This window comes from Panicum virgatum, chromosome 1N (assembly GCF_016808335.1).
Source record: "Panicum virgatum strain AP13 chromosome 1N, P.virgatum_v5, whole genome shotgun sequence".
NCBI classification, from domain to species: Eukaryota; Viridiplantae; Streptophyta; class Magnoliopsida; order Poales; family Poaceae; genus Panicum; species Panicum virgatum.
Genome location: NC_053145.1, coordinates 4,027,545 through 4,046,650, shown reverse-complemented (window position 1 = coordinate 4,046,650; position 19,106 = coordinate 4,027,545).

Sequence of the window (19,106 nt, the reverse complement as noted above, 5' to 3'; positions counted from 1 at the left end):
CCGTTGTGCCCGGCCGTACGAATACGAACCTTAGGACAGCCGCCCTTGTTACCGAAGTAACGCCACTTGGGTGCCGACGTCCTCGGCGGCATTTCGTCGAACAGCCTGAGCGTGCTGCTTCCGCGGCGCCTCGTTCCGCGCCCGAGGGATCAGCATTGCACCGAAGGAGCCCGAGGGCGTCGGTGACGGCTCTAGGGAATGAGATCGGGATGCAAGAGCGCGGCGCGCGGGTAGTGGTGGCCGGAGAGGAACGAGCCGCTACTGTATAATTCCGTTGTGAGTATGATGCTTGCAGGCACTTGCAGCCCGGCCGGGCGGCCGGCGATCAGACCATGCAGCCAATGTTGTGGGTACCGGCAAAAAGCCTGGTTGTGTTTGGTCTGCGGAATGTTGCGCGAGGCGCGTCGCGATGGGATTGCCGTCGCCCGGCGTCCGCCGATGCCAGCGGGACGCCGGGAGTTCATCGACCGCCGTGCCGGCCGGCGTAATTTTCCAAGCCCCCTGTTTCGTATCGCGATCCCACATTTTACAAATGCACCCAAACCTTTACAAAAGAACCCCTGAATAGTGATTAGGATCACAATTAATAATCACGATCCCACTTTTCCGAAAAGACCCCTACAATTTGCAAAGTGTCACCTAATTTTAATAGCAATTACTATTAATCACTATTTATGTAGACTAGTGGAGATGCACGTATCACAGACACGGGTTTAAAGAATAATTACTTAAATAATTTATTTCATTAGTAGTACTAAAGATTTAATTTATTTATCATACTGACCTAATCTAATCTAAAACAATCTAATTGACGGACTTGTACGATATTGCAGATTATATTTCGGGAAGACTCGAGTCACCTCTTATATACTCGTACCTGTACTTCACTGTAGACTCGCTCTTTTTTAGAATTCAAGCGTGGTACATCGAAAAACTTCTCATCGAGTGGCAACCACAAATTTGATTCCATCATGCAACACAAGATCTATATGTATACAATTCTAAACATCTGCAACAAATATATATACTTTATAAATGAACAGCAACAATAAAATAATTAGTAGCATTATTAAAATCGTGCTGACGATTCTCATAGGTCTCTGCGGCATTGCTTCACGAGATGAAACTGTGGTCATATGCTGTCAAACTTCCTATATGCGTATATAGGTTAAAAAATAAATATTACATATACATATTATATAAATAAATAATAGATAACTAAATAATTAATAATTTATAAATAAAATACTTATGCGCATCCTATATGAGCTTCTCATCGGGGCCTATCTCCATTTCGCGGCGTGGCAGTACTCCCGTCGACGATACATCGAGCCATCTCTTCATTCCCTGTGCTCTCAGATCGTGCACCAACAACCCTGGAGAAAACAAAATGAATGCATCAGCCCTGATGGAAAAGGATTGCGGCCACCGGAGCGTAGGAGATGAGCAAGATGGAGAAGCAAAGCTACTCACTCACTCACTCACCCAGCCAGACATCAAGGTTGGAGTTGGAGCAATGTGGTCGATGACACGATGTGTAGGATTTGAGTCCGACCCTTGGATTATTTAGGCTAAAAATTAAGGCCTTTTACCACCCCTAGGTGTAGGATGCGGCATAGTGGTCGATGACATGAGGTAAAGATCAAGCGAAAGATTCAGGGTTAACGCGAGTAGGCTTGGATCGAGCGACCCAACATGTCTGCGTGGAGTCATGTGGTGTACTGAAGAGCAAGAGTATATAGTGATAAAGACAACATCAGCAAGTTAAGGAGGAATGCGATGGGAAGTTCGAGTAGAGTGACGTGCGGTGGGAGCGTGAAAGATCTTAAAAACGTCGTGGCACTTGGCGGCAGATCGGACACGAGTCAACATCAGATGGTTTGATCGATTTGACCTCAAAACCGGGGATGAGTCACGCCTTGCAAGGTGTGCAAGAGATTTGATGGTTTAGCCCTAAAACCATCGAATGCCGGTTTGATGGTTTGAGCCTCAAAACAATCGGTGGCGGGTTTCATGGTTTGGGCCTCAAAATCATGGGCGGAGAGTTTCCCGCTTTGGCCACAAAATTGGAGACCGAGTCCGGTGTGTCGGGCAGCGTCAGGTCGGAGGATACATGACGTCATCATGAAGTTTATGTCGAGATGAAGCGAAGTTGTGAAGGCGGCGTGTCTGTCTGATGCTCCAGTGAAAAATTAAACTATTTTACCTTAAGAGTGTTTGATTGTATTCTTAACGGAGGGTGTTTTGGTCATCTGCCAGGGCACCTATAGAGAGAGAGAGTGAGCTGGTTTAGGAGGTCACCTTTTCTGCATGTCTCTTTTGGAGATCCTCTTATTTGTGTATATATGAGTTTAGGTTAGAGTGTGGGAGAGCGGACGGATATTCGATTGATGAGTCTCTTTCGGTTCAGTCACAATCACTAGTGAGTTATGCGTCCATTTGGATTGATGATACTCAGTTCTTTTACACACAAAAAAAATGATACTCTGTTCTTTGGCTCTTGATCAACAGACTTCAGAAACCACATCTTCAGAGTCGGGAGGTGCTGTCACTGAAAGGATCGTGGCCCTAGAAGGGGGGTTGAATTGAAACTTTTTCAAATTTCTACCAAGTTCTTAACCTACCTCTAGTGTTGCCCAAGCCTATAGTTCAAAGACCTAATATCTAGAGCACACTAGCAAGATGATTCTAGGTAGGTAAGCACACTAACAAAACCATTTTCCTAGGATGATCAAACTATCATGCAAAGGCTAGCCCAAATTGAAGCAAACTACCAAGAGCCAATCCTAGTCTCAAACAAACAAGTAAAGAGAAAGAACTGAAAAAGCTTAAGTAAATTGCTTGAATGTAAAAGAGAATGGACAAGAGACAACCGAATTTTTTTTCGTGGTATCGAGGAGTTGACGCTCCCCCCTAATCCACGTTGGAGCACCCACAAAGGGTTAAGCTCCCTTGCATCACAAAGAGCAAGTATCCACTAAGAATACCCTTTCTCCATCTCTGGAACGGCGGGCTTCAAACTGTGTACAACTTCTTCTTCTTGGGGCTCCCACAAACTCCAAGAGTTCACCAAGAGCCTCCGATCACCAAGACCGTCTAGGTGTCGTCAAACACCAAGAGTAACAAGCTCTAAGCCTTCACTTGACCATCACTCAGTTGGCCCTAAGGTTCTAGCACACTTGCACTCTTCCAATGGATTGAATTCTTGATGAATTTGTTGATCTCAAGTTGTGGATGTCTTCTCTCAGCTCATGGAGTGGCCTCAGGTGTTCAAGGGTTCAAAAGGCAGTGAAGAGACCCGAGGTAGCCCCTTAAATAGGCTAGAGATCACCAAGTGGCCGTTGCCAACTTTCTGGAAAAAGCTGATAACGTCGGATAATCCGGCCATGCTAGAACAGGGGGGGTCGGATCATCCGATCCCACTGGCTTTTCCAATTTAGCCATTATATTTTAAACTAGTGCTGATGTCATCTATCCGACGCCCTGTTGATTGACGCGTCGGATCATCCGGTGCCTTGATCAAGTTTGAATTCCAGCCAACGGCAATGATCAATACTCCTGTCAATTAGTCCGACGTTCAAAGAAGCCCACGTAGGATCATCCAGTCTAACAGAGAGAAAACCCAGCTGAAAAATATGCTCTCTGGTACATCATCCGACAATTTGTCCGATGTCTCAATTCTATAGCGTCGGATAATCCGGTTCCATGGCAAATTTTCAGACCCTAAAAACATGCTGTCTGCAGAATACTCTGACTCAAAATCCGACCAGGCATTTTTATAGGGTCGGATAATTCGGCTTCTTTGACATGTTTATCCGACCTGACCTATTCGGATTATCCGAACCAACAGAGAATTTCTTGTTTTTCTTTTCTGACTTGGAGTTGATTTGAACTTTATTTCTTTCTGCTTCCAAGTGCTTTTCTGAGTTTCCTTGGCTATCTAGAGTTGAACTTTGAGCAAGTGTGCATGAAATCTAAGGCCAACTCTATGAATGATCAAGCTACTCACTTAGCACCCCCTTAATAGTACGGTCACAAACTAGAAACTATAAAACCTAAGCTAAATCAAGTGTCCTTCATCTTCTTGTGACACTTGAGGCTAGAAAGGTCCTTAATCTTGTGAATTTGAGTCCATGACTTTGAATGTTGAAATTGAGGGGTCTCCTTTCATTTGCGACTTTAATGGTTAAATGATAATTCCTTCAAAACACACGTTAGTCACAAACGTCATCACTAATCACCGAAACTTACCGTTAGGCATCCACGGGCCTAGATGATTTCAATCTCCCCCTTTTTGGTGATTGGTGACAACACAAAGATAGAGATAGCAAATAAAGAATTTAAAGCGCAAACAAATAACTGAAACGAAAGCCACATGTATAGCCATGTCAACACAGAGTCATACACAAAAGCCAAATGACATGTCTGATACATCAAGAACCATGAAAAGTCCAAATCACGCCACAAACCTCCCTGAACCCCCTATCTCTACTCCCCCTATCTATCTCCCCCTTTGGCGACAAAGCACCAAAAAGGAAGGCTGGAGCTAACTAGTCCTGGGGCGGAGAAGACTGAGTCGGAGGAGTCGTGCTCGGAGCGGCAATGTAGCGGCCGACGTCATCGTCAGAAGAAGAAGTAGAACTGGCACGCTCGGTCGGAGAGGGCGACGGGGCAGCTGAAGTGGTCGGAGCTGAAGAAATGGCTGCCTCCATGGTGGCGACCGTGGAGTCCATCTGAGGAGCGACCGAAGCCGCAAGCGACGTGAGAAGCGAGGACTCCACCGAGGCACGAACAGGTGAGGGTCGAAGCGGTGGCGGTGACGTGCTATCAAAATGAAGAGCCTCAACCGGAAGAGTCGAGACGACTGTAGCAGGAGGTCGTGACTGAGCTGTGCTAAGCTGCTGATACTCGTGAAACTGTCTCTGTTGATCAAGGAACTGTCTCCTCTGATCCGGTGTCATCGGCGTCTGCTGAGGGTAGCCAAACTCCCCTGGGTGTAGAAGTGGCGACATCGGGAACAACGCCAAGGGTGTCTGGGGCAGGCTGGTAGCTGGACCAGTAGGAGCTGCTGGGTCCGACGGAAGGAGAGGAGCTGGAGGAGGTGGGGCTAGTCCGACGTTACTGTAGAGTGCTCTGAAACAGCCTGAGAAGTACTGTAACTACTGCTGCTGACAGAGCTGTAGTCTAACTGCCTACTGGTGCTGCCTCATCTCCTAGAACATCAGTGCCTGAGCCTCTACTTGGCGAGCCTGCTCGGCCAAGAGTCAAGCCTGAGTGGCTGCATGTCTATCCTGCTGCTCGGCGAAACTACGCTGCTGCTCTGTAAGAGTCTGGAGTATCTGAGCAAGCGTGTCCAGCACTGCAACCTGAGCCACTGTAACTGGAGGCGGTGTTGGGGGACTAAGGTCGTGACGTGGTACTCCTGCCCCTAACGTACCGGCCTCATCGTCATGTGCTGCTCATCGGACGGGAACAGTGGAAGTGAAGTCCTCATCGTCCTCGGAGTCCTCTGAGTCTGTGGCTAGGAAGTGTGGAAGCTAGGCCTCAGCTGCAGCAAGTGAGGCATCAGCGGCTGCGAACGGGTCCTCGGCGGCTGCTGCCTCTGTCTGAGCCTGCTCTCGGAGTCTCTGCTCAGCTCTGCGCTGACCACGAGCTCCTCTACGACCATCATTCGGAGAAGTAGGCGAGTAGTCCTGGAACGAAGTGGTCGAGATCTCTAGATCGTGCATCATAGCACTGTTGGCGTTTCTTATTCCCAACTAGAATAGATATTCTACAAGCGCACAGAATCACCACTGTAGCACTTCACCTTGGAGTATTCCAGGGTATCGTATTTTCCTCAGGGAAACACTATGGTAAAGAGTATCGTAAACCGATTGATTACCATACTAGCTTGATCGACCGACTGACTAGACGGGGGTAAGCCAGATAGGTAAGTAGGATAAATGGCCAGGCAATGACCGAATGACACACAGAGATTCTAATCCTTAGAGAGGTAGCAGCTGGGAGGACAACGAGCAAGATAAGGCACCTGATACACTTCTGAACCATCTAGCTAGCCTCTCTAGATCAGACTAAACACCTAACTAGTTCTCGGGAAAGCAGAGCTTACTTCGGCGGCTGGAAGAGGAAGGACTTTAGAAAGGGATGAGAGGGGAGTCCAACGGCAACCTGCACTGCTGCTATGAAAACACCCGAACGTGGTGGACTACAAAGGACGGATAGGGTTGTCACCACCTACTGACTACCACAATGGTTCCGTGGGGTGGAACATACTTTCTACCTAACACTAAGGTCAGACACCACGTCTGCACTCGGTGTTAGGATTTCTCTCGAGGCCTTCGAGAGAAATCCACCTCAACCTAGAGCATTAACTTGAGATAGTCTGGTCCGGGCGAGAAAACCCGTAAGATAAATTCCTGATCACTAAGAGAGATAACTTAGCCTAAGCTAAAGGAAAACTTCCGTGCTCAAGCTAAATCTCAGATTTGAGTAAATAAAATACTATGGAAAGTAAAGCTGACTCAGAAAAGTAAAAAAGATAACTTATATTAATAATGTCAAAAGAAAGATACAAGAGCTATACCAGACTTCCGACGACTCCAGAATCCCGAGCAAGCTCGACTCGACTCTAACTCCCAAGCTACTAACCTACTCTAGAAAGTACAAGTGGAAGAGAAGAGCTCCAATTGTGTGTATTGAAGTGAAGGATGCTGCCCTCCTTTTATAGCCTTCCAAGGTCGGTAACTGGCCGGTATTGCAGGTAGCATCGGTTGAAAGCAGGTAAGACGGTTATGCTTAGCTTCCACGCCAAGTCCCAGCCTGAGGGGCTTCCAGGTGGGGCCGGCCGGCCTCCCCTAGGCCGGCCGGCCTGGGGATGCCACCACGTGTCCACCGCCTTTCGGACAATGGCCCTGATCCTCTCCTGGAGTCGGTTGGCAGTTGGTTTCGCTTGACGGTTGCACTTGCTAGGCCGGCTGGCCTAGGGGAGGCCGGCCGGCCTCCCACTCGCCCATCTTGGCCTCTGGTTTTGCCGATGCTTCACTCTTCCTTCGTGCATCCTCTAGGGAAGTGGGTTGCTGGATCACTTTGGATTTTGGGCTGCCTTGTGAGTCTTTGGACCAAAGTTGATGCCTTTTGGTATATCCAATTGAACTAGAGCCCAACCCTCGACTCAGAGCCTCATGAGTGTGTCTCATGGCTACTGGATCGAAGCCGGGGCATTGCTCTTGAAGGTGCCTGGCCGGCCGGCCTAGGAGAGGCCGGTCGGCTTGGGTTTCTGCCCAGTTTTGCCCAATTTTGGTACACCTGCTCCTGCAATCAAAACTCATCTAAAACTTGTGGAACTCGTTAGAATTAACAAAATATGAATGGAACATAGTGTAAAGCTCATGTTATTTCTGGGAAGTTGACGACTTAGAATGTGAAATTACGGCCGTCAACACCCCCCTCCCCAAGCTTAAACTTTTGCTCGTCCTCGAGCAAAGCTTAAGCTGAGGCTCGGTGGATCAGGAGTTGCATTAATGTTTACCCCCTTGCAGGTACCTTGTGCATATCATATTACTCTTCCCGTCTGTACTTATAAAAAGTTGGCTCATACCTAAGGTTCTGGAAGATGGAGTGTATTCGTTTTTCATCCCTCAGTCTTGGGCGGTTGTTGGACTGAACAACCTTCACCGGAATGTTCCTGCTACCTGTTCAGGTTCCCAACTCGGATTTTTGCAAGAATTTTTCAAAAGAGGTTCAGGTTTCCCAATGGTACTCTCGAGTCACTCAAAGTGTATAATCCTCACCTATGGTCAAGATATCTGACCATGTTCTTCCTATCTCTAAAGCTAGTATGTGGAGTTTAAGGGTAGGAAGATGTATGCATACCTTGGTTACCTGTATTGCTCAGCCGAATGGTAATCCAAGCCGGGGTCGGTACTTAGCCAAATCCAGGTCTCATGGAACATGGGGTATTTGGAGGGTATGAAGTGGATGAAGTGGATGTCTTTCCATTTGAATTTATTTGAACTCCGTAATTTGCAACTCTTTGAATGGAGAGTGGGCTTCTCTTTTCCTTCTCTCTTTTTTTAAAGAAGATAACTCCACCCTCCTTTGCTGATGTATCTTGAATTCTTTGGAGTTTTGAATGGGGAACTTCGTGGAATGAACTGTGGTATATGAGATGGTGATTGCGGGGGAGCATAGCTGGCAAAAGTGGACGTCAATACCCGGAGTGGGTGACTGACAGGCCAGCTATGTTTGGGGTAGCAAATGGTGAGTTTTGGTGGGATGAAGACCTGTAGATGACAAGTACCATTCCCGCAGTGGATGCACCATTCGACAAAGCTCAAAGTAACTTCAGATAGCTCAAAACGATTTATGTAGTATAAGGCTCTGGATGGGTCATTTTAACCATGGGAAACCTTCACCAAAATTTTAGTTTTAAAAGAATTACGAGGGGTTCCCTACTAGAGCAAGCAGTTTAAATTCTGGTTTGGGCTATCTCAAATCCCGCAACAACTTAGACGTCAAAAATTAAACTCGTGCCTCCACACAACCAGATTTTCAGTGGAACTACTATGTACCAACTAGTTCAGGTACTAGGAGAGTAAAAAACTGTAAACGAGGCACATATAGAGTTTAAACAGAGCAACTATTCATCATTTTCAAAGTAAGAGCTCACACGGATTTCCACTCATATACATTTTGTTCAAAGCAGGGAAATATTTTTTTAAGAGATTATTTATTTATTATTTTTGTTTTGTTTTTTTGGCATGGCTACTAAATAGGAAGAACGGGTGCAATGACTTACCTGGTAGTGTGACTCCCCCCAAGCTTCGATGAAGCTCAGTCCTCCTCATCGGAGTCCTGCTCTCCCTCATCGAGGTCCTCCTCCTCATCATCCTCATCTTCCTCGTTGTTGTTGTTCTCCTCCTCCTCGTCGCTGTTCTCCTGTTCGGGTGGCTGGTATGGCCGGTATGGCTGGGACTGCTAATAGTCCAGCCCAAGGTGGATGAAGACGTTCGAGACGTCGTACTGCAAAGCGGAGGTCAACCCCCAGCTCTCCCGAGTGAGCTGGGTGTTGTGTGCCATCGTGTCCTGCATCTCCTGCTGTCGGTACCCTGTAGCAGGGATACCCACTCTTACTGTAGCAAGACAGGACCCGCGTAGTTATCCGTAACTGCGCGGAAAGGACGGAGTAGCCAGGCCCCACGGGTCAGGCTCTTCCCTCACCAGGCCAACGGCCCCGGACCCGTTCCCCGCCTGGGGATGGGTCCGGAGACGCCACGTGTCTCTAAGGAAGGGAAGCTCCGAGCTGACAATCAAGGCCTCGGACCCCCCCCCCCCGTAGGGGTTCGGGACCTCCTGCGTCCATCCGGACTTCCCGTACTGCGTGGGGGTTCGGAGCCGCCACGTGTCCCGGAGGCACGGGTTCGAGCGCGAGCCTTCCACTGGAAGACTCGCGCACCCACTACATTTAATGCTGGTGGGTGAGGCGTGCTCTGCCACCACAGCACGCGGGGCAGGCTGTGTCAGGCCCCGCTGTGCATCGCGTGTTACCAAGATACACAGTGCAGCCGCACCCGCGTAGAGCCTGTCCTCAGCATTAATTGGATACGACGGCTCGGCGCTTTTCCATCATGCCACATACGCCGCAAGCTACACGACCCGTTTAGCTACGTGGCCGGCGACGCCGCTGGCTACGACTGGCACCGTTCCGACAAGACAGCGCCTGGACATGCTGAACGGGGGACTACAAGAGCAGGCAAAGATATCCGGAGATAGATTTCTGGAGAAAGATCTCCTTTGCCTGCTATGCCATAATGTATGAACAATACATTATTTTATACTACATCGCTGGGCCCACTTGTCGGGGTTCCGGCAGCCATGTACGCGCCTCCCTTGAGATATAAAAGGGAAGCGCTCGCTGTACAGGGGGCTCAAAAGACACACAAGCTCTCGCGAACTCTCTCTCTCTCTCTCTCTCTCTCTCTCTCTCTCTCTCTCTCTCTCTCTCTCTCTCTCTCTCTCTCTCTCTCTCGAGGGAAGGCAATACAACACACAGTAGACGTAGGGTATTACGCTCCGGCGGCCCGAACCACTCTAACCCCGCTGTGTTCATCGTGTTCTTGAGTGAGATCGAAATAGGACTAGCTAACCCCCGAGTACACACCCTCTGGGCTAGGGCGGGTGCCTTCCGCCACCCGGCTTTGGTTTGCAGCACCACAACATTTGGCGCGCCAGGTAGGGGCCCTAGCTGGTCGCAGTTCATCTCTTCCTCGTCCCCATGGTTTGTGTGGACGACGTGGAGATGACGGAGGGTGTGGCATCCTACACGCCACACGCCTCTCGTGTCCCTGCTCCAGGGGGAACTGTGCCTGTGGAGCAGCCACCGTCGGCGGCTACGCGCGCTGCTCGCCGGCAAGAGTCAGGGCGCCCATCAAGGGCCCCCTCACAAGCTGCGAGCGGCGGAGCGCTGGCAGCGGCTAGGGAGTTGCTTCGCAACCCCCCGGCTGAAGCAGCCTCGCCAGACGCCCTGAAGCAGTGGCGGGACGACGTTGACCGTCTCCTCCACCTGGCTCAGGCCTCCCCCAGTTCTGCAAGGACTGGGCAACGACCTCTGCCCGGCAACGCGGTGGTACCTTACCGCCAGCGTCAGGGCAGTGCGTCGGCGTCCGTGCGCTCCCCTACCGTGAGGGGTGCACGAACAGAAGACCTACGGGCGGAGCTCAACCGCCGGCGCGCGGGAGAGGATGCCCGTATCTCCGTCGAGAGGGCGCGAGAGCGCCGTCTTAATATTGAGGGTCGCAACCTCAACGCCGACTTGGACGTAGTGGCGCCCAAGCCCCTGGTGAACGCCCGGATACAGGCGTGCGCCCCGGTGGCTGGGGTGGGCTGCGCTGCGCTGGCAGAGCACCTCCGCGCGGTGGCATGGCCGTCCATGTTCCGCCCGCACCTGCCGGAGAAGTACGACGGTACCACTAACCCGTCGGAATTCCTGCAGGTGTACGTTACCGCCATCACAGCAGCTGGTGGTAATGACGCCATCATGGCGAGCTACTTTCATGTAGCCTTATCTGGGCCAGCCCGGACCTGGCTCATGAACCTCACACCTGGGACGATCCAGTCCTGGGAAGAGCTCTGTGCGAGGTTCACAGCGAACTTCGCCAGTGCGTACCAGCAGCATGGTGTGGAGGCACACCTTCACGCCGTGAGGCAAAAACCCAGAGAAACGCTCCGGGCCTTCATCTCGCACTTCACCAAGGTACGGGGTACCATTCCTCGTATCTCAAATGCATCTATTATCACTGCTTTCCGCCAGGGGGTACGTGACGAGAAGATGCTCGAGAAGCTGGCGACGCACGAGGTGGAAAGCGCCACTACGCTTTTCTCCCTGGCAGACAAGTGTGCCAGGGCCGCCGAGGGCCGTGCATGGCACTCAGCCCCCCAAGACGGAGACGCCAAGGCTGGCAGCTCCGGTGCTACCGCTCAGGGTGGTGGCAAGAAGAAGAAGAACAAGAACCGGAGTGGCAGCATCGGCTGGGGGCCAGAATGCACTTGGCAAACGCCCTCGCCCGCAAGGTGGAAGCGGAGGTTCATGCCCAATGCATCCCACTGCTCGCCACAGCGCCGCTGACTGCCGCGAGATCCAGAAGCTCGCGAAGCGGGTCAGTGGGCGGCGTGAGCAGTCCTCCAAAGACGGTTCACCTCCTCCTCGCCAGCGGGCCGGCAAGGAGAAGGCCTCCGACAGCGGGGCCGCGGCCGGGGAGAAGGAGCTGGGGTACCAATCCCCCGCTCGAGAGCTGAAGGGCATCTACCACGACGACGACTCCGATTCCGACAACGGCGACCGCCGCAAGAAGCTGTACATAATGTACGGCGGGAGCTGGGAGCTTGTCTCCCGGCGGGACGTGAAGACCCTTCGCCGGGAGGTCCTTTCGGTGAAGCCGGTGGTCCCGAAGGCGGCGCCGCACCAGAGGCGGATGAACACCACCATCTCTTTCGGGCCATCCGACTGCCCGGAGAATATGGCCGGAGCTGGTGTACTACCTCTAGTCACCGCTCCTGTCATATCCAACGTAAGGCTCTATCACGTGCTGATTGATGGTGGGGCTGGCCTCAACATCATCAGCTATGCAGCGTTCAAGCAGCTGCAGATCCCGGAGTCCAAGCTGACTCCCTCTCGCCCATTCTCCGGAGTGGGCCCACATCCGGTGTTCCCTCTAGGGAGCATCACATTGACGGTTACGTTCGGGACCGAGGAGAACTTCCGCGCAGAGAGCGTTCTGTTCGATGTTGCGGAGGTGAACCTCCCGTTGAACGCCAATGACGTTCTGTTCGATGTTGCGGAGGTGAACCTCCCGTTCAATGCCATCATTGGCCGACCGGCACTCTACCGCTTCATGGCCATTGCTCATTACGGGTATTTGGTCTTGAAGATGCCTTCCCCTGCCGGAGTCCTCACCGTGCAGGGCGACCGCACCGCTGCCGTCGCTGCAGTTGAGAGACTGCATGCTTTGGTGGCAGGGGCTACACATTTCGAGGGGGATCCATCCACCTCGCAACCCAAGGCGCCTGCAAAGGCTCCCAAGGTCCAACCGTCCGACCCGGACCATGTTCCCGTGAAGACGGTTCAGATTGGAGCGAACTCCACCAGGACCACCCGCATCGCGGGGAACCTGGAGGAGAAATAGGAAGACGCGCTCATCGCTTTCCTCCGGGCAAATGTCGACGTGTTCGCCTGGGAACCGTCGCAGATGCCCGGGATCCCCAGGGTAGTGATCGAGTACAATCTGAGGATCTACCCCGACGCCACGCCGGTGCGCTAGAAGCCTCGGAAGCAGTCCATGGAGCGGCAGAACTTCATCCGCGAAGAAGTCCGCAAGCTCCTACACGCCGGCTTCATCGAGGAGGTCCACCACCCCGAGTGGTTGGCCAACTCGGTCGTCGTCCCAAAGGCCAACGGGAAGCTTTGGATGTGCATCGACTACACCAGCCTCAACAAGGCATGTCCTAGAGACCCCTATCCTCTTCCGCGTATCGATCAGATCGTGGACTCCACCTCCGGGTGTGACCTTTTGTCTTTCCTAGATGCATACTCTGGTTTTCACCAGATTCAGATGTCTAGAGAGGATAGGAAGCATACTGTCTTTGTAACTGTAGATGGGCTTTATTGCTACATTGTCATGCCATATGGTCTAAGGAATGCCTTACCCACGTTTGTACGAGCTATGAACAAAACCTTCTGTAATCTAATTAGAGATATTGTTGAGGTTTATGTCGATGACATTGTGGTCAAGACTAAGGTAGGGTCAACACTAGTGGAGGACCTGTCCCTCGTCTTCGACCGGCTCCGCGCCACGCGCACGAAGCTGAACCCCGAGAAGTGCATCTTCGGCGTCTCAGTAGGGAAACTACTGGGTTTCCTGGTCTCACATCGAGGCATCGAGGCAAACCCAGCCAAGATCAAGGCGATCGAAGCAATGAGGCCCCCTGGCCGCATCAAGGACGTCCAGATGCTTACTGGATCTCTCGCTGCTCTTAGCCGCTTCATATCGAGGCTGGCTAAGAGGGCCCTCCCCTTCTTCAAACTATTGAGGAGGTCCGGTCCATTTTCTTGGACCGAAGAGGCTGAACAGGCCTTCCAGGAACTGAAGCAGCACCTCACCTCGCTGCCAGTATTGGTGGCTCCAGAACCCGGTGAGCCGTTGTTTCTGTATCTTGCTGCGTCTGCGGAGGCAGTCAGCATGGTGCTAATCGCCGAAAGGACGGAGCAAGCTCGCCAGGGGAACATCAGGGTCTCCCCGGCCAAGGATGGTGAGCCGAACCCCAGACACGGGGGCCCGTCAGCCTCACCCCAGCTTGAAGGTCCAGATCCCGCACAAGCGGGTCCGGAGGAGCCTCGTCCCAGTGGGAACCCAGAACCGCTGGTGGCCCAAGGACCTGATGTGGTGGATAAGGGCGAGCCGGACCCGGTAACTAGGGTTCGGACCGTCCAAAAGCCAGTTTACTACATCAGCGAAGTCCTCCACGAGGCGAAGGCCAGGTATCTTGAGACGCATAAGCTTATCTATGCAATACTTATTGCATCCAGGAAACTGCGCCACTACTTTCAGGCACACCGAGTTGTCGTAGTGACCTCTTACCCGTTAAGAGCGATCCTGCACAACTCCAACGCCACAGGCAATATCGCCAAGTGGGCGGCAGAGCTGGCTGAGTTCCAACTGGACTTCCAGCCACGCCATGCAGTCAAGAGCCAGATCCTGGCTGATTTCATAGCGGAGTGGACTCCTTCCCCAAGCAATTCTGGGGGTCCGGTCGTCAACGCTGGACCCCCGGAGCCGGAAATCAGGACACCAGTCTTCACCGAGCCCCACTGGACACTCTTCTTCGACGGGTCCGCCCGCGAGAAGTGAGCCGGAGCTGGTGTGGTCCTCATCGACCCAAGCGGAGATCAGCTGAAGTACATGGTGCACCTTGAGTTCAAGGCCACCAACAACATGGCGGAGTACGAAGCTCTGATCTTTGGCCTGACGCAAGCCCTCTCATTGGGGGTCTGGCAGCTTCTGGTGAAAGGGGACTCCCAGCTAATCATCAAGCAGGTCCGAGGGGATTGCAACTGCAACAATCCCCAGCTCGCGGCATACCTCATACACGTGAGGAAGCTCGAGAAGGACTTCGACGCCTTGGAACTGCAACACGTTCCCCGTGAGCGCAACTCAGTAGCAGATGATCTCTCTGCGAGAGCATCTACCTGGGCATCCGTGCCCGAGGGTGTCTTCGAAAGACGGCTGCTGAGACCTACCGCCCAGCCTACCGAACTGGGTTAAGGGGATCAAGCTAGCACCTCGAAGCCAGCGGTCCCGGCAGCATTCCACCTATGGAGCCCGACCTGGGCTGTGTGCTCCATTGAGGATCCTAGTGACCTCATAGAGCCACCCCCACCTACTCAGGGAGCTCCCGATGCATGGATCTCCGAGATCCGGGACTACCTCAAAGATAACATCCTCCCTGATGACGATGTGTCCGCTGAGCGCATAGTCCGATTGGCTAAACGCTACGCGGTGGTAGAAGGGGATCTCTACCGCCGTGGCGCCAATGGTGTCCTCATGCGGTGCATTTTCCAGGGAGAGGGCCGCGAGTTGCTCGCGGAGATCCATGGAGGCGAGTGCGGAAGTCATTCCTCCTCTCGCACGCTTGTTGGCAAGGCCTTTCGGCATGGCTTCTACTGGCCAACAGCACTCCAGGATGCGGCTGAGCTGGTAAGGTCCTTCAAAGCATACCAATTCCATGCAAAGCAAATACACACATCGGCTCAAGCTCTGCAGATGATTCTGCCCTCATGGCCATTCGCTGTGTAGGGTGTGGATATCCTGGGGCCATTCCCCCGGGCTGTCGGCGGGTACCGGTTCCTCTATGTCGCCATCGACAAGTTCACCAATTGGCCGGAGGTTACCTCTGTAGTGAATATCACTAAGAAATTAGCAGTCGCATTCCTCAGGTCCATTGTGTGCAGATTTGGCGTCCCAAACCGCATCATCGCGGACAACGGGACCCAATTCAAAAGCAGACTCTTCCAAGAGTACTGTGAGGACATCGGCATCCAGCTATGCTTTGCGTCCGTAGCACATCCCCACAGCAATGGACAAGTTGAGAGAGCGAATGCAGAGATCCTCAGGGGACTCAAGACCCGTACTTACAACTGCTTGAAGAAGCATGGTGCCAAATGGGTTGACGAGCTTCCGTGCGTACTATGGGGGAACCGGACGACGCCCAACCGAGCCACCGAGGAGACTCCATTCTTCCTGGTCTACGGGGCTGAAGCATGCCTTCCCCCAGAAATTCACCTGGGCTCACCACGGGTCCAGGCCTTTAACGAATCCATGCAAGAGTAGCTGCGGCGTGACGACGTGGACTTCGTTGACGAGCGAAGGTGGCGAGCAGCAATCCGAAATGCACGCTACAACCAGGCGCTCCGGCGCTATCATCAACGGTTCATGCACAGTAGGGAGCTCCGGGCTGGCGACCTCGTCCTTAGACGGATCCTGAGTCGAGCAGGGCTCCACAAACTTTCCCCCAGCTGGGAGGGGCCCTTCAGGGTTACAGAGGTGTGCCGGCCCGGATGCGTTCGCCTCGCCACAGAAGATGGAGTGCCGCTGCCCAACCCATGGAACATAGAGCATCTGCGTAAGTTTTACACCTAGGCGGAGCAGAGAAATAAACTTTTCCTTTGTAATAAGATAGAGTTAGCGTGCGGCCCAGAGCGGTTGGGGGCCACCCTTGTAAACCCGACCTCTGGCATCCATCGCACCGTCGGCTAACGCGCGGCTCAGAACGGTAGAGGTCCGACCTCGTAAACCCGGCCTCTGGCATCCATCGCGCAAGCCATGTACATCAAGATTGCAAAGGAAAGATTTTCTCCTAGTTCTGTCTTTGTGTCAAAGTTAAATTTCGCATTTCGATTCTCGAAGATTTCGCTTTCCTAACCCCCGCAGGGACCTCTACTCTTGTTGCTACAACTAAGATCTGCATTGAGCTGCTGGACTGCCGTACAGATCCGGACCCTCTTGCTGCAGGAGAGGGGTCCGGACCCCTAGGGACCTACTCTGGAGAGTGGGTGCTTGTTTCCTGGGGTGGTCCGGAGCCCTGTGTAGCCACTTAACTGGTTCCGTACCCAAAAGCCTACACACTCCACCACCCTGTAACGAGTACCCTAGTACCTGGAGCCGGGTAATCGGGGGCCCGGACCTCGTTCCAGCTCAAGAGTTGGCTTCCTAATTCCAACACGGCATGTCCAGTCCTATATCTCAAAGGATCGAGTACAACAAAGTGACCTCACCCACTGCTGCGAAAGGTCTGGGGCGATGAAGCAAGGTCCGGAAAGATCGTGCTATTTCCTGGAGTGGTCCGGAGCCCTGTGTAACGCCTTAGCCTGGTTCCGTACCCTAAGCCTACGTACTCCACCACTCTGTAACAAGCACTGACCTACCAGGACTTGGGCATCTAGAGCCCCGGACCTGGTACTAGCTTGGCACTGGTCAGGGATGAGTCCCGCGGGCCTGCTACTAAGCTGTAACTTTGAAGTGGTACACAGGTTAAGCCCTGACTAGTGGTAGCCAGTCTCAAACCATTGAGCCTACCTACCAGGGGGTCCTAGCATCCGCTTCAAAGCCTTCATGCTATCTCCCAGGGGGCCCGGAGCATCCGCTTTGTCCCAGACCTCATGAATGGATTCTGCATGCGTCAAACGGCTAAGTTCCAGTATCATTGCTACCATATAAGCGAATTTGATTCTCCTCTCTGTAGTTTTGTATGCTACACAGGGAACAAGGCGCTTGCTCGTCTTACAAACTATGCGGCACCTATGCCCAAGGAGGTCCGGAGTACCTTCTACGGCTCATGTGGCAGACAGGTCCAAACAACTGAACCTATCCGCCAGGGGGCCAGGGCGCCAAGGTGGTGCATACCGCGAATCAGCAACTAACAAACAGCTAAGTTTAAGTTTCTTCTATTTCAAAAAATTTCAGCTAGTACAATGTTTGTTACATAATGCAAAAGGAAAAAGATACAATGCCCAGCTCAAGGGTCTGCAGGTTCCCGCTTGAAGTAGGCGGCAATGAAGTCGACGACCTCCCGCACGCTGTCCCGAGCGACGACCTCCGTCTCCGCTACAGGGCCATTGACCACGGGCGCCAGCGAGATGGCCGGGTCCTGGCTCTGGAGGTAGGTCAGGATGTGCTCCGCCACCATCCAGATCAGCTCGCGACCCTCGGCTTCGAGTTGTCCAGCAAGGACCGGCCCCAGGCGCTGGAGCCTATCCGAAGCAGAATTCAGCACTGGGAGGGCGTCAGCTATTGAAGCTGGCGGCTCCGCCACCTGGATTGGGCTCAGTCCAAGTGGCACTAGTGCCAGGCTCGCTTCGGTCGCCCAGTCAGCAATCCGCTGGGCCTCCACGCGCTGGTCCTCCTGGTGCTTCCGGACCGCCTCCTGGACCGCCTCTCGCACCCGGGTGTTCAGAGCCGCCTTGGCCACCTCCACCTCGCGGGACCTCTCCTAGAGCTTGCGGGACCTCTCCTCGAGCTTGGCCTCCCTCTGCTCCGCCCACTCCTTCAGCTTCTTGAGCGAGCCTCGCTGGCGCCCAAGTTCCTTCTCTATGCCGGTGGAGTGGGCCTCCCGCTTGGCGAGGGATTTCCGGCCCTTCTCCAAATCCGCCTCGTCGGCAGTCAGCTGGCTGGCTCTCTCCTGCAGTTGCTCGCGCCATCCTTGCAGAGTTGCAGAGAAGACGTCGAGCTCCTGCCTCTGGACCTCGAGGTCCTGGCTGCGAGTCTCCAGCTCGGACTGCTGAGCCGCGAGCCGAGTCTCGAGGTCGGACCGCTGAGCCGCGAAGCCAACAACCTCCAGGGCGAAATCCTTCTCCCGCTGCGCCAGGGTTTTCTCTCGGTTCGACACTGTGAACTCCTGGTCAAACACCTTCTTAAGGCTGGCTCGGTAGGTCTCTTGGTCCGCCTTGAGCTTTGACCGAGCTTCCGCAGCGCGGGAGGCTTCAGCCTTCGTGTGCGCTTCCAGGCGGGTGTGCCAGTCGGAGAGGCGCTGGGGTTCGCTCTCCAGAGCAGACCACTCCCGCCGGAAGGCCGCCTCGGCGGAGGAGGATGCCTCCTCGATCGACCGCCGGACCTGAAACAGCACCTGGGGGAGGGGAGTCACATCCTCCTCCGGGAGTTGGAGCTGCAGGAGCCGCCTGCCAAAGACCACCTCCAACTCATCCTCTGCAACAGGACCGGAGCTGGAGGTGGGGGCTTCCGCTGCAGCACTTGTCTCCGGTGCCTCCGCTACCGCCGCGTCGGGTGCGGCTGTGCCCAGCATCGGCGCCTCCGCCGCCACCGCGTCGGGTGCGGCTGTGCCCAGCACCGGCGCCTCCGCCGCCGATGCATCGGGTGCGGCTGTGTCCAGCACCGGCGCCTCCGCCGCCGCCGCGTCGGGTGCGGCTGCGCCCAGCACTGGCACCTCCGCCGCCGCAGCGTCAGGGGCAGCAGCGCCCAGTGCCGGCATCTCAGCCGCCACAGCGTCGGGTGCGGATGCCCCCAGCGCCTGCGCCTCTGCCATCGCTGCGTCGGGTG